Source organism: Camelus ferus, chromosome 7, assembly GCF_009834535.1.
Source record: "Camelus ferus isolate YT-003-E chromosome 7, BCGSAC_Cfer_1.0, whole genome shotgun sequence".
Classification (NCBI taxonomy): domain Eukaryota; kingdom Metazoa; phylum Chordata; class Mammalia; order Artiodactyla; family Camelidae; genus Camelus; species Camelus ferus.
In genome coordinates this window covers 10,912,708-10,927,176 of record NC_045702.1, presented here as the reverse complement: position 1 = coordinate 10,927,176, position 14,469 = coordinate 10,912,708, and the positions used below count along the sequence as shown (strand labels likewise).

Genomic DNA, 14,469 nt, shown 5'->3' with positions numbered 1-14,469 from the left:
CATGGTTGCTGCCCGCAGGGAGTTTCCGTTCTAGCAGGGGAAACAATAAACCAACAGCTAGAAGTGCAGGTTGTGTTACAGAGAAAAAATGATGAGGGGATGGCAGCGGATTAGGGGTTGGGGCCACGGGAATCAGAGGAGTTGGGGAAGATCTCTCCCAGGGGAGATGCCGTTTGAGTAAAGACCTGCAAGAACCGAGGGGCAGCCCCATGAAGTCCTCCAGGAAAGCATCCCCAGTGGACAGAAGAGTCTTGAGGCAGAGACTGAGGTTGGAGGCTTAGCAGGAAGGCTGGAGAGATGGGAGTGAAATGCGCAAGGGGAAGAAGTGTGGATGAGTGTAGAGGGGCCCAGATCACGTCGGCCACAGAAATGCCAGGGGCCCTTTCTTCAAGGGCTTTCAGGCATCTGATTCCAAGATGCATCAGTCTGGGTTCTCCAGAGGAATGGAAGCAGGAGATAGACAGAGAGACAGATAGATAGACAGACAGCTGGTAGACTTACAGATGATAGATAGATTAGACAGATAGAGTAAGATAGATGATGAGAAATTAGCTCCCAGTGATGTAAACTCCAGTCTCTGAGCACAAAGGCCTAAGAACCAGAAGAGCAGATGGTGTAAGTTCCAGGCTGAATCTGAGTCCAAAGGCAGGAGAAGACTGATGTCGCAGCTCCAAGATAGGCAGAGAGAGAGAGAGAGAATTCTCTACTGCAGCCTTTTTGTCCCATTCAGGCCTTCAGCTGATTGGACAAGGCCCACCCACCCTGCGGAGGACCATCTGCTTTACTCAGTTTATCTAGTCAAATGTTCATCTCCTCCAGAAACAGCCTCACAGACACACCCAGAGTGTGGAAAGCTTGGGGTCCAGTCAAGTGGACACATACAGTTAACCATCACACAAGGGGACTCAGTTCAGGGTCTGTGGAAGAGAAGAGAGACTGGGCAGGGGTGATAGGTAGGGCTGCTGTGTCCAGTAAGTCAGCTCCTGTGGCGCCTACGGTCTTCCAGGCCTGGGGGCTCTGCGCCCACGTCCCTCCCTCCCCTGCCACACGGCCATCTCTAACGTCCGAGGATGGCCTGCGGGTTTACAGTCCTCTGCTTCTAGGACTGCTGTAACAAAGTACCACACACCGGGTAGTTTGAAACACTGTCTCATGGTTCTGAAGACTTGAAATCTAAAATCAAGGTGTTGGCAGGGCCACGCTCTCTCTGAGACCCTGGGTAGATTCCGTCCTTCCTCTCCCAGTGTCTGGTGGTGGCCGGCCATCCTTGGCTCACAGCTGCCTCACTTCAATCACCACCTTCATCTTCCCATGGCATCTTCCTCTTTCATAGGGACACCAGTAATACTGGATTAAGACCCACCCTATTAACCTAATCCTATCTTGATTACATCTGCACAGCCCCCATTTCCAAATAAAACCACATTCATGGATACTGGGGGTTTCGGACTTCAACATATTTTTGGAGGGACATAATTCAACCCATAACACTTGTCTCCCTGAGCTTCCCTGAGAAACCAGAGACACGTCTGGGGGCCCTGATTATTAAAATTTCAAGAATTCCACTGCCATCTTTCCATTACCAGCAAACCCACTGGCTATAGATGGTCAGGCTTTCTAAAGCATCTTATGCAGCTCCACACCCCAAATCCAGGGGAAGTTTTAGATACCCTGCAAGTGACCCTGAGAAGCTGGGTGGTTAAATTGGAGGCAGAGTGAGGGTGTTTTTCTTCTCCTGGGTGGAGCTAAAAGCTACCCAGAAGAATGAACCAGTTTGAGAAGTCTTGGAAGTGAAGGTGGGTGGGGGCAGGTGTCTGAGTGTATTTTGGGCAGTTTGAGAGGCCAAGGACCCCACCAAAATTCCAGGCAGAGAAGAGAAGGCTGCTGTCCTGTTTTGTTCTCAACGGAGGGCTTCTGTTCTTGGTTTTAACCTTTTTCCTGAGGACACAAGAAAAGCTCAGAAGTTGGAGTCTGTCCCCAGCATCCAGCACCCAGACACCTTGCCAGAATCCATAATGGCTACATTTGGGCAGAATTCGTCCATTTTCTGATGCCCCGGCCACCCTGTGGTATCCAGAGAAAATCCTGCCAGAATAAATTCTGGATGCAGGCATCTCTTCTGTTAGCCCCAGGGAAAGGCAGCTTAATCTGCAAAATTACTTTAAAGTTATCAGAAGGGCTCTCCAATTCTGAACACTTTAATAGCCAGCAGTCACTTCTTTCCCGATGCAAAAAGAAGAGATTTATTCTGGCCAGTTTATCCCAAGTAAATCTTGGGTATTTCAGTTTTACAGTTTAACGAGAAACAAGGACTTTACAATAACTGCTCAGATTAAACTCCAACATACTCTCAAACCATTAACCTGAAGGAATTGTAACAATAAATTAACCATATTAATGAAGATGTACTACAAGCTCAAAATCTGTTAGGTAAATTGTAGCGTCATTAACAACCAACTTGACTTATCACAATCTATCATTGGAGGGAAATGAACTAAAACAGTGATTATATGACATGCAAACCCTGACAGAATAAATAAAAATAGAAATGACTGTTAACAGGAAATTCAAATCTGCTAGGACAGTTTCATGTGTCAACCCGGGCAGATCTTTTCAATTTTTCTCTTTTTCTCTCCCATGCTCCTGTCTCTCCTTTCTGCTTTCTCCTCCTCTTCCCTTCCTATCCGTTCCTTTCACTCTCCCCTTAGGAAGGCCTTAGAGTCCCAGTATGGGGACTGGTCGACATCCTTGTCCCCCGTGCTCCACTAACTTTGGAGAAGGAGCCTGGGTTTTGTACGTTCCTCTTCGGGGCCCTCGTAACACATGGATTCCCCGTCTCTGATCATCCCTGCGTGGCTCGGCTCGGCACAGCCCAGCTCCTCAGTCCCCAGGCGTATGTTGTGATTACTTGCAGCTGACTTAGTCTGCACCTCTCGTAGAATGGCAGCATCGTGTGCTTGGAGGAGCCGCAGAGCTACGAGGCCCTCACTTCCACATGACAGAGCCGAGGCACAGAAGGTGACAGGTCTTTCCTGCAGCTGCTCAGATAGTGAAGTAGCAAAAAAAAGTGGAACTTACAAGTCTTCCCAGCGTGACACATCTAAACATGAGATCACCAACCCTCCTTTCTGGATTCAGAACTCTGGGCGGAGTCTGAGGAAACCCCACACTGTAGTGACCTCGTAGGGGCCCACTCACCCATGTCCCAGAGGAGCCCCTGGTACTGTGACCCCCTGCCCAGCAGAGCCCACCTAGAGGGAGGGTCTGGCAGACCCATTCTGGAGGGAGGGTCTGCCTAGAATTGTCCCGAGAGAGTTCAGGTAGACCCAGGTCCGTCCTCTGAGTTGAAGGCTTTGCTTTTACTGCCCCCTCATAGGCCTTGGGGATAGTGATGGTTAACTCCTCATATCACTGTGAGGACTGACTGAGATACTACAGGTACTCCACCTTGTAAAGCTAGAACCTTAGCGGACCTCATGGTATCACGGTGATTATAACTGCACATCAACATATCCCATCGTTGCTTTGTCTGAAGAACTAGGAATTAATGATTTCCACCATCAATCTGTCCTCCTCCCCTCCAGCAGAGGTAAATGAAGGCAATTTATTGGGAGTAAGGTGATGAGAGAGGAGGAAATGTTAGGACAGTAGGAAGGAGGGGAGAAGAGCTGAGAGGGCTGGTTGGGAAGGAAAGCAGTTGCAGGACTGGGGAGACACGTGTGCTGTCTTCTGCTGGAGCAGACTCTTGGCCACCTTCACCCAGCTGATGGGAGCCTGAGAAGCCAGCAGTTGGAGAAGACAGGTCCTCGGGCTCTGGAGGCACGCAGACAGGGAATGTGGAAACCACGGTGTCAGAATCCTGGAATCTCCCCCATGCACACCTCCATCCCTCACCTTCATGTTCCCACCAGGGCGCCTGTCTGTTGGGTTTCATGAATCACCCACCAGCCCTCAGCAATGTACACACACAGGTGATTTACAGCCAGGCTTGGGGTGGGGGAGTGGGAGGGAAGAGGGGCTGGAAAAGGTGAACTCGTGGGGACCACAGCTCAGTGGCCACCTGAGTTATGAGTCTCTCCTTCCACAGATCTCTTCCCTCCATGAATTTCCATTATGTCACCCAGTGTATTTCATCGGTACCAGAGGAGAGTTCACCGATATAAATGTGCCCTACTCCCCAACCCTTGTGTTTCTGATCTTAAAGCCCCTCTGGTTTATTTTGTCTAAAGGAGACACCGGAGAAGTGATGGATCAACTGTCCTGTTTAAAGTCTAAGTGGATCTGTAAGTCACAGGAAGTTGATCTGTAGATCAACCCAGGACAGTGAGTGTCTCTGGTTGTTTCGGAGAGGGACCCAGTGATCTCCTAAATCCCCAAAGCAAAGTAAGTCACAAAAGTTTAAAAATGCATTCGGTACATGATGTGCTTATGAAGAGGGAAGGAGTGTTTTAAACTAAATGAACAACAGTGATAGAGTGATGGACCCTGAAATGGCCAGGCACTGTTCCAGGTTTGAGGCTGGAGAATGGCCCCGAGACGCTGACACGTCTCGTCGTGTCATGTGACACGTCACATCGGTCTCAATTGCTGGGGAGAGAGCTGTGGCTCCGGACACCCAGCCCTGGTACCTTCTTGTTTCATGATAGAAAGATTAGGGTCACAGCCTCTTACATTCTGATGCTCCATCTAGAAGAACGGAGATAAATAAGGCAACCGTTGTAGGGAATTTGAACTCAAGCCTTTTTCTATCTGGTTTCCAGACTCAATGCAAATTGTGTCTCAGACGAGAGTGCCTGCATGCAAAGATTTCCAGATTTCTCTGCCATGTTCCTTTTGCAAACCCTTTCTGTCACCGTATTCATTTTGATTGCATGGATTTTTTTTCCTCACTATGATTCTACTATAATTGTGCCCAATTTGGCGACTGGGGGGAGAAAAAGCATGGAAATGGGATGGTAATTTGCCCAGACATCAACACAGTTGGCTAGACAGGCAAATATACCAGTCTCTGCTTGTTGCCACCTTCTTCTAGGGTGCAGCTCTGGGGTTTCCTCCTTCTCCTCCTCCCAATACTTACTTCCTCCCCCATGCTTAAATGGACTGTCTCTCCAGGGACTTGGAACTGTCCTGGAAGGTGGGTCACCAACACACAGGTGCCCCTGGACTTGCATCCTGGCTCTCGCCAAAGTGCTTTCTGCTCCTCCCCCGCAACCCACAGAAATAGCTTTAAAATTTTGTCTTGAATGTTCACCAGACTCCAACACATGTCCCCCAGGGCTCCCTCCTGCCTGTCTGTCTGCCTTCCTGCAGGTCTGTCTGCTAGTGCATTCCTACGTAGCAAACACATGGTGCACCAGCGCTTCAACTCAGCATCTCTTTGAACAAGCCCTGCCAGGGGGTCAGCCGTGTGGAGAGTAGATGTCAGAGGTGACCCACCGTCTGCTGTTTATGGGAGTCGCTCCTTCCCCAGGTCAGGGAGTGTGTCACAGCCAGTGCAGTGAACATCCAAGAGGTTGTCACCGGTGTCTCTCTGGGAGTTGGATCATGATTTTTTTTTTTTTTTTAATGTGAAAAGCTGGCCTAGAACACAGACACACTGGGGTAACTGTAGCTCTGACGTTCACGCAGATCCTGGGTTTGACGTCCTTGTCTTCAGCAGCTTGGCAGATAGAAAAGTAACAGTTTGTTTTGTGTGTGATCAGAGTTAACTTAACCAACCTCTGCCAAGCCCTTCTCTTTGTCAAGAGAAAGATCCAGAGGGAGGGGAGGGCATCCCAGGGGTGTGTGCAGGGGCAGCAGGAGAGCCAGGAGGGGAGATGGCGAGAGGAAGACACTGAGAGAAAGGCCGGCCAGTGAGTGTGGAGGGAGTCGATGTGCTGGCACCCTACAGCTGCTCAAGGATGGAGATGCGGCAGGTGGCTGGGAGTGGGCATTGCCAGGAACAGGAGGGCAGAAGAGCAGGAGATTTGGCGAACAAGTGAGACAGCCCATTGCTGGCTCTCCCTGGGGAGGCCCTTGTGCCCCCTCCCACCGGAGTGATCATTCTCAGCCTTCCCCGAGCATCAGGCTCACCAGAGAGGGTTTGTTATTTACAGATTGCTGGCCTCACCCTCAGAGTCTCTGATGCCGTAGGTCTGCACTGATGCTGGAGAATTTGCATCTTACGAGTTCCCAGATGCTGCTGATCAGGGCCCCGCACTCTGAGAACCACTGCTCCAGGGAACCCACAAAGCTGATGTGCTTTAAGTTCTCCTAATCCAGGAAGTCACAAGGGGCTGTGTGTTACCTGGGCTTCCTTACTGTGTCCACCAAAAGAAGTACCTTTATACATGTGAAATGCTTGGGGGAAGCGCTGGACCCCTAAAGCTGCTCTCCTCTTTCAATCAGAAGTTTAGCTGTGAAAGGTTTCTGGGGTGTAATAGGTTGAATTGTATGCCCCCTCAAAGAAGTGCTGAAGTCCTAACCTCCAGGACCTGTGAATGTGACCTTATTTGGAAACAGAATCTTTGCAGATGCAGTGAAGTTATTTAGATGTAATCCAAGTCATGCTGGATCCGGGTGGGCCCTGAATCCAACCTCTGATGTCTTTATAAGGGAAAAGAGTGGGAGATTTGGATGCAGGGACCCAGGGACACAGGGAAGGATGCCATGTGAAGTCAGAGGCAGAGATTGGCCTTACGCTGCCATAGCCAAGGAATGCCAAGGATTGCCAGCATCCACCAGAAGCTAGGACAAGGCCAAAAAGGACACTTCGCTAGAGCCTTCAGAGAGCATGGCCCCAGCAGCGCCTTGATCTCAGACTTCTAACCTCCAGGACTATGAGAGAATAAGGTTGTTGCTTTCAGCCAACCAATTTGTGGTCATGTGTTACGGCAGCCCCAGCAGATGAATCCATGGGGTCTGCAGAATTTGTGTTGTTGCCTTAGGAGCACCCGCATAACTGCTCTGGGGCGGGGGAAGGAACGCGGGGGTCTTATGTCTGCTGACTTTTGGGAGATGCCCTGTTCCCCAAGCACATCCGTGGGTCAGTTTCAGGTTGCTTGACTGCGAGCCCTGTTCAGAGGACCCCAAAGGAATGGAACCTTCCACCAAGGCAATCCCACGGGGGATGGAGAGTGGGAGAAGGATGGGGCGTGGCCACTGGCCTGAAATCCCAGCAGACCCCCTGACCACCAAGGCAGGGGAAGTTGCTTGGATTCTCAGGACTTTAGACGGAATGAAAGAAAAGTTAGGATGAGAGCTCTGCAGTCTGAGAAAACCTTATTAAGGAACAAGAAGTCCAGTGATCTCAGAGCACCAGGAAATGAACACAGGGAAAAAGAAAAGCGACCTCTTAGGAATGTGGAGCGTAACCTTCATGGGGGAGGAGGGAGGTGGCAAGACGTTTGAAGTGTAAGAAACCAGTGGAGAGAATGAAAAATTACGTGAGGTCTGAGGACAGACCTTAGTATGATGCCCTCACCAGGATACCTGGGATGTCCAAATTTTCCGTTGCTCAGTTTGGGGTTCCCTGGTCACTACATGGGAACCACCAGACACGCTTATTTGAAATGCGAGTTCCTGGGCTCCACCTTAGCCGTGCTGAGTGGGAATCCGAGGGGACAGGGGAAGCCGCATTTTCACAGACTCCCACGAAATCTGAAAAACATTCATGCAAATGCTTCCTAGATGTTAATAGGCTCTCCCTTTTTTAGATAAAATTAGGGGAATACAGAGAAACAGGAGAGGAGGGGAGGGGGTTTCAGAAGAGTTTTAGCTCTCCCTCAAATCATCTTGCTCTGGACCTCTGTGTGGGCCACCCTGGGGTGTCTGTGGACACACTTTCCTCCCACAGTGGGACCAGTTCTGACCAGTGTTGCTGGACCAACAGCCGCGGGAGTGGGATCACCGACCTGTTGCAGCTCTGCCACCTACTGGCTGTAGGAGGAGGTGCAGAATTCAACACAGCGTTCACTCTGGTTAAAGAGCAGCTTCAGAAAACACACACATACGCACGCAGGCACGCAGGCACGCACGCACGCACAGGCACCGTGCCCACCAGGTCTCCTCTGGCCGCGGCTGGCCCGTAGCTGATTCACCTGTTGTCACAAGTGCAGATGCCTCTGATTTCTCCGTTCAGGGCTGGATGAGGTCGGAGGGGGACGAGACGGAAAAAGGAAAGAAAGTAAATGATAACCAGAGGCTCTAAAATACCCTTTTCTTCTTTCCTTCCTGTTCTTCGGAACAGAGGAGGTGAAGACGTTAGTGAGACTGCAGGGATGGGGGCGGGAAAGGCTCCCAGCCCCCAGGGCAGGGCAGGGAGGGAGGGAGGGAGGGCTGCACGTCCCTCAGCCAGTCCCCCGGGGCCAGAGCTAGTGAGCACAGGCTGATGACTCTCCCCTCCCTGAGGCTGGGGCTGCTGGCCCATATTGAGGTCTTTTCTGCCTCAGTTTCCTCTTTTGTGGTGTGAATAAATGTGCACACTATCTTCAGAACCCAGCTGAGTCTGACCTTCTCCAGTGCTCGCAAGGGCAGGAAAGTGCGCAGCTATCCCCTGTCGGGCAAGGATGGGCTCCAGAGGACCCGGAGCTGCTCAGAGGGGGCCGACCTCTGACAACCCGCCCTCCCATCCGAGTCCGATCACTTGCGGGCCCACTTGCCTTCAGGGATGAACTTCTGACCTTGCCATGTCTGGGGCCATGACCTTATGTCAAAACCATAGAGCGGGTTGCCTCAGGTCTGCAGGGAAAATAGATCAACAGATCCCAGTCATTGCCAGGAGTCACAGATTCTCGAGCTCCTCCAGAATGAGGATGCTCTCCAGCTGCGTGCTCTGCCCTGCCCTGCCCTGCCTACCCTGCCTGCCTTCGCTCTGCCCGGCTCTTGTCCTCCACGCCTGTTCTTGGCTTCCTTCCCGACCCCTTCCTGAAGCTGCCTGGCTGGCTGCAACCGGAGCCAGCTGAGGAGGGGCAGGCTGGGAGGCCCCAAAGCTGGTGTCCAGGCAGCGAGTGCTGACTTTAGCTTGTGGTGCCCACTTTGCTCCTGTCGTGCATGACTTAGTGCTTGGTCTTTGTGAAACCTCTGTGGTTTGGCAAGGGCCAGCAAAGGGACATCACATACCACAAAGCATGAGCATCAGGGCAAACTTTGGATTCCACGCTACTGAATCACAGACCAGTAAACCCAATCCAATCCAATCCAACACAACACAACGCAACACAACACAATCCAATCCAACCCAGTACAACACAGCACAATACAAACAACCCAATCCAACACAACACAACACAGCACAATACAACACAACACAACACGATAAAATAAACACACACACACACACAAAATAACTAAGCCTGAGCAACAGGCAGTTTTATAGCACCCTATTTACTCATCTCACCCTGCATTGATGGAACCAGGGAAGTGGGGAACTAAGCAGTGGATTTTTCTGGTCATACCTCCATCCCTGACTTATGGGATTGTAAAAGGAAGTGAACATCAAGGCAACTTGGTGAGGGCAGCTGGCTCGGAGTGAAGAGACCTGATGGAACTGCAATGGTGATGTGGGCTCGGGGATCATCGAACACCTGGGAATTCATTCCTCATCTGTTGGAGGGCAGGGGCTGAGTATGCTTTGCCAACCCGGCTCACGACACTGATGCAGGATGCACTGACATAACGGTCACAAAATCTCTTTTCAAAGTTTAAATGCGAAGCTATTGTTAGTTGAGTAAGTGCTTTATAGAAAAGTGAAATCTGTCTTAAAATCTTGGCCTGGAGGCCTGGGAGAGCTGGGGTCTCTGCCCCACGGCGACTCTATGAGGGAAGTGCCAAAATACAATGATGTGTAATGTGTTCACCATTTTCCGTGAGTCTACATTGGTTGATTCAGTTTGTATTAAGAATATCAAAGTTTCCCAAAACTCCAGCTAGAGAGCTTGGTGCAAAGAAATGTGTTGTTCCCTTAACCCGAACACTAGACGTGGTCCCCGGAGAACTGGGGACCGTGGATGATTCAGTACCGCCCACTCTCAACACAAAGCAGGCAGCCTCACGGCTGGAGAGGAGGATTTTGTATTCAATTATGTTAGACAATAAGCAGGTTCTTACCTTCGTGAAAGGAATGAAAATGCTCCCCTGCAAGGGTCTTATAGCAGGTTCTCCAAGTAGGCAAAGTGGAGTAAGGATTATTAGGGACATTTTGCCAAAGTCAGATTGTATCAGTTCCCACCTCTGCAACATACAACACTTCCCCTTTGCCTACAGATGACAGCCTAGTGTTTGAAGGGCATTCGAAGCTCTCTTGTACCTGCATCCACCCTACTGGGCTGCCGTCCCGCTGTGTCCCTCTGCAGTCACGTGGCCTGGCCACAGTTGGCCCCTGCCCACTGCACACCCAGGACGCTGGCCTCCATGCCTCATGCCAGCCTGTCCTAGGACACGTTCCTCCTTACAGCCGCTGCTGTCGGAATCCCATCCTTCTGGAAAATTCAACTCCAATGGCTGCTCTTCTGTGAAGAGCCCTCATCTGCATGACCGTCCCTCCCTTTTCCCTGGCCACAGACAGCCTGCTCTCTGCATGTGCATCACTCAGGAGGGGCTTGGTGTGGGGGGCAGGGCACACTGGCGGAAGAGCTGGTAGAAAAGTCTGACATGACCACTTGTTAGCTGTATCTGACTTCAGGCATGTCCTGTCTGAGTCAGTTTATTTACACATGAAATGTGTGTAAAAATAACGGCTCTCCTAACCTCATCGGATTGTAGCTCGTTTCTTAAACCAAGTGTTTATTGTGCACCTGCTCTATGTAGTGAATTAAATCAGAAAATAAATGTGGAACTGCTTTCTGAATTGCGTTTGGCATCTGAGATGTTTTAGAGAAGACCCCCTTGAGGGTGGGAACCTGCCGAATTCCCTTGACTCCTTTGCAAGCTTCCCTCTGAGTCCTCCGTAGCGGGAGTTCATGCAGCAGGCTTGAACTAGAGACCCCCAGAGGTGACACACGGCTGGCCAGGGTGGGACCCCACTGGTCCTCTGGTTCCCAGGCCTCTGCCACAGAAATACCTTCCTTGCACCCACTTATTTCCAGATCCTCCAACCTGTTCGTCTTAGATGCCAAAGGAAAAAGTCAGGGAGGGGAAACTATGGAGGCAGAGCTTGGTTTTCTGCCGGATAAAGAAAATGCTTGGGAGGGTCGGGGGTAAGATGATTTTTAATGATCTGATACCTCTGTTTATGTAGTGTCTGTAATGATAACAGTAATAAAAACTCCCCCAAGACGCTGAGGAAACAATTGCCTGTTTAGAAATCCGGGAGGAAATTAAGTGATGGAGACCGTCCGTTGCTGGCTTCTTTTGGTCCCTCTCTCACTGAAGTAACACGCCAAGCCGAAGCGAGCAGAGTCCTGCTTCTCACTGGTCTCCCTTGAGGGATGGGAGATAAATCTTGCTGCCTAGTGATCGCGGCCCAAGTCCAGTTGGCAGACTCCAGTCTGCAGTCTCGGGATGGAGGGACCTTCTGATCTAGTCCCTGGGGCCTTGTGAGGTGGGGTGGTCAGTGGGGCCTCTCTTGGAGCCTAGAGAGTAACACCTGGATGGTCTCCTTCTCCTTTCCCAGCCCTCAGCTTCCAGACCCTTACCCTCCTCTCGCCATTGGCTCCCTTTCCCCTCCCTGCTAAGTGGGGCAAAAGCAGGGAGTCCCCATGGAGCAGAAGGGAAGCAGCGACCCCTGGTGGTAGGCACGGGCATGAGGCCGACCAAAGGCAACCGTCTTCCTCAACCCTCAGAGTACTTCACTTGGTTTTAAGTCTTACATCAGGGCAAAAGATAAACCCTGAGAGTTGGGGGGTTTTTTTGTTTGTTTTGTTTTTTGTTTGTTTTGTTTTGTTTTGGTGGGGGTTAATGATAGATAAATTCAGATTTTGAAAATGACACAGACTTTGGAGAGAAATTCCTGAATCAGCCCCAACCAAAGTTGGGAAAATTGTGGTACAAAATGAGATTTCTCTTTAGTTCCTCAAAAATGCCCCCCGACTTCCCCATTCTGAACCATCCAGGTTTCTGTTGTCATCTCGTTAACCTTTCACTGGGCACCATTCTCTCCTGTCATGGAAAAATTGTAGCTAACAAAATATATACAGCCATATAATTGTATAACCTGGACCTCAGAGAGCAACTAAACTCGCCATTTTGCTGATGGTGCCCTAAGGGATGGGGAGACTTGGCCAATGGGACCAGACTCATCTCCTGGACCCCTTCCAGGCCAGGACCTTTCACTTTAACCCCACCCCACTGCACCAACCAAAAGTAACTGCCCCTCCTTCATCATCACAATATTTATATCATAAAAGATGCTTCACCCAAAGAAAAACTTCTCCAACACTGGAATCCAAGGATGGTGGTGACCGTGTAGAGAAGATGTGGAGATAGGCATGTCTGTCGTGTGTTCCTCAAAGTGACTGCCTGTGTATTTGTGAGTTCATATAGGTTAAGGCATGGAGCCTATTTAAGCGGCTGAACTGGGGAATGGGAGAACGTTCCCACTTCTCACCTGTGCTTTTCTGGGGGCGACGTAAAGGGAAGTGGGAAATGTGACTGTGTGTTCTTCCCTTCACCACTGGCTTTCCAGTCTATGTTCTGTAATCCATGAAGTGTGCCAGACTTGACCCTCAGAGGGAAGGCGAGACAGTCAGCCGGGTGGCCTAAATTCTGGCTCAGGGAAGTGTCTCGTGTCATGATTTCCCAGTCCACCTCTAGAATATCAGTGACCAAAGGCAATGACCTTCCACTTAAGCATCATTCCTGAGTTCCAAAGGCAGCCAGACAAGGCCAGTTGGCCCTGTCCCCATCACTTCACATCCTGCAGGTCTCAGACTCACTCTTCCTCTTCCCACCCATACCAGTGTTTCCTCCCAACTTGCCCCTTGATCCTACCATTCCCTTGGTCATCAGGCGTGAAAATCCAGAGCTGTCACTGATCTGCAAGCTCTGTCACCTCTTACCGCCATCCATCCTCTTGATTCCCAAGTCTGGAGGCTACACCAAAGTGGACACTGCTCTATTTCTAGCCTCTCCACATCCACACCATCCAATGTGAGAGATTACGGCACAGGAACATGCAACTTGCTATAAAAGGTTTATGAAGTGGAATATTTCCACACGGTCCCAGACTCCCATCATTCAGCATATATTACCCTTTAACATATCCTCAAAAAATATTAAATAATATGTCAAACGCATTTCATAAATAAGGCTTTGTGCAACAATTATTCACTTAATATTGACTCTGGGCTTGAAGAAAGGTGATGGGGCCATGAGGGCATGTTCCCGGGGTGGAGGGTGGTAGGCAGACGGGGAGATTGGAGCTCAAGGAGCACCCCACCCACATCTAGATGGCCAGCCGGGAAGAGTGGTCAGGTGCAGCTCCTGCCTCAGGGCTATCAAAAAAAGAATGGAAAAAAGAACTAGTGTCACTCATCTTACTGCAAATCTTAGTGTCGAGACTCATGGGAGACCAAGCCTGCCCTCTGTCCCTCACCAGTGATATAACTGTGAAGCGTGAGTTCTATGAGAGGCATCCTGGGCGAATGAGCGTCCTGTGGACATGCTGTGCTGACAGTGGAGAACTTGGCTTTCACACTGGTGTTTTGTTAGGTTCCAGCCCGTGTGCTAGATGCTTTTCGTCTCCTAACTCAGAATTCTCCACATCAGCTAAACATGGTAGGTACCGTTATCATTCACATTTATGAATGAGGACACTAGGAGTCGGAGAAGCTGACTCATTTCCCAAAGGTCGCGTAGCTAGTTCATGGTGGAGCAGAGCTGGGAGCCCACGGCCATGACTTCTGGAACCCATGCACATATTCACTCACTACACCATGCGATTTCCTGGGCAGGCCTGAAGCATAGCATCATGACAGACTGAAGGCTGGTCGGACGGAGAAAGAACATATCACTATTACTATGTTAGTATAACATTAGCATATTATACCAATATGTTGATTCTTAACATTCACCTTCCAATCCCTGACTCTTCTGCGCTGAGTTACTTCCTGCTTGGTCCCAGTCTCCACATGGAGCGTGGGGTCAGACAACTCTGCGGGAGCAGGAGTGGTGGCTGTGGGCTTTGCTCAGTGCCTCAGAGCTGCAAGATCAATAGTTTAATTGCTGTGAAACACACGGGCCGTGGTGATGGCGTGTAAATAATTGTAATAACTGTGGCCGGTGACGGAGAGGATGGTTTTCCAATATCTTGTTTTAAAATGCATTTCTCTACAATTAACTCCACATGCTTCTGGCAGAACGAGTATCCTACACAAGTACTGATTATTGTGGGTTTTTTTTTTTTTTTTTTTTTTTTTGTCCCTTTGAGGCTCTTCAGCTCTGAGACCTCCTGCCTTTTCCAGGCTCTCCCTCACTGGGGTGGAAGGTCACCCGTCTGATTTAAGGAGAGTGTCTTTAGGCCCCTCTGCTAAGGGTGGGGGCTGCTAAAAGCAG

General features: G+C 50.1%; 1 protein-coding gene and 1 long non-coding RNA gene across 4 annotated transcripts in view; one reads left to right on the top strand and one right to left on the bottom strand.

Annotated features, from left to right (window-relative positions):
* The window catches only part of PLXNA4 (plexin A4), a 565,211-nt gene that overhangs the window by 381,944 nt on the left and 168,798 nt on the right, over positions 1–14,469 (top strand). The gene's annotated exons all lie outside the window — the stretch shown is intronic.
* Positions 10,192–12,389, bottom strand: LOC116664807. The gene is made up of 4 exons (XR_004321267.1): positions 12,379–12,389; positions 11,741–11,743; positions 10,601–10,611; positions 10,192–10,299 (listed from the first exon to the last, which is right to left on the bottom strand). It is a non-coding gene; the product is annotated as an uncharacterized LOC116664807 (long non-coding RNA).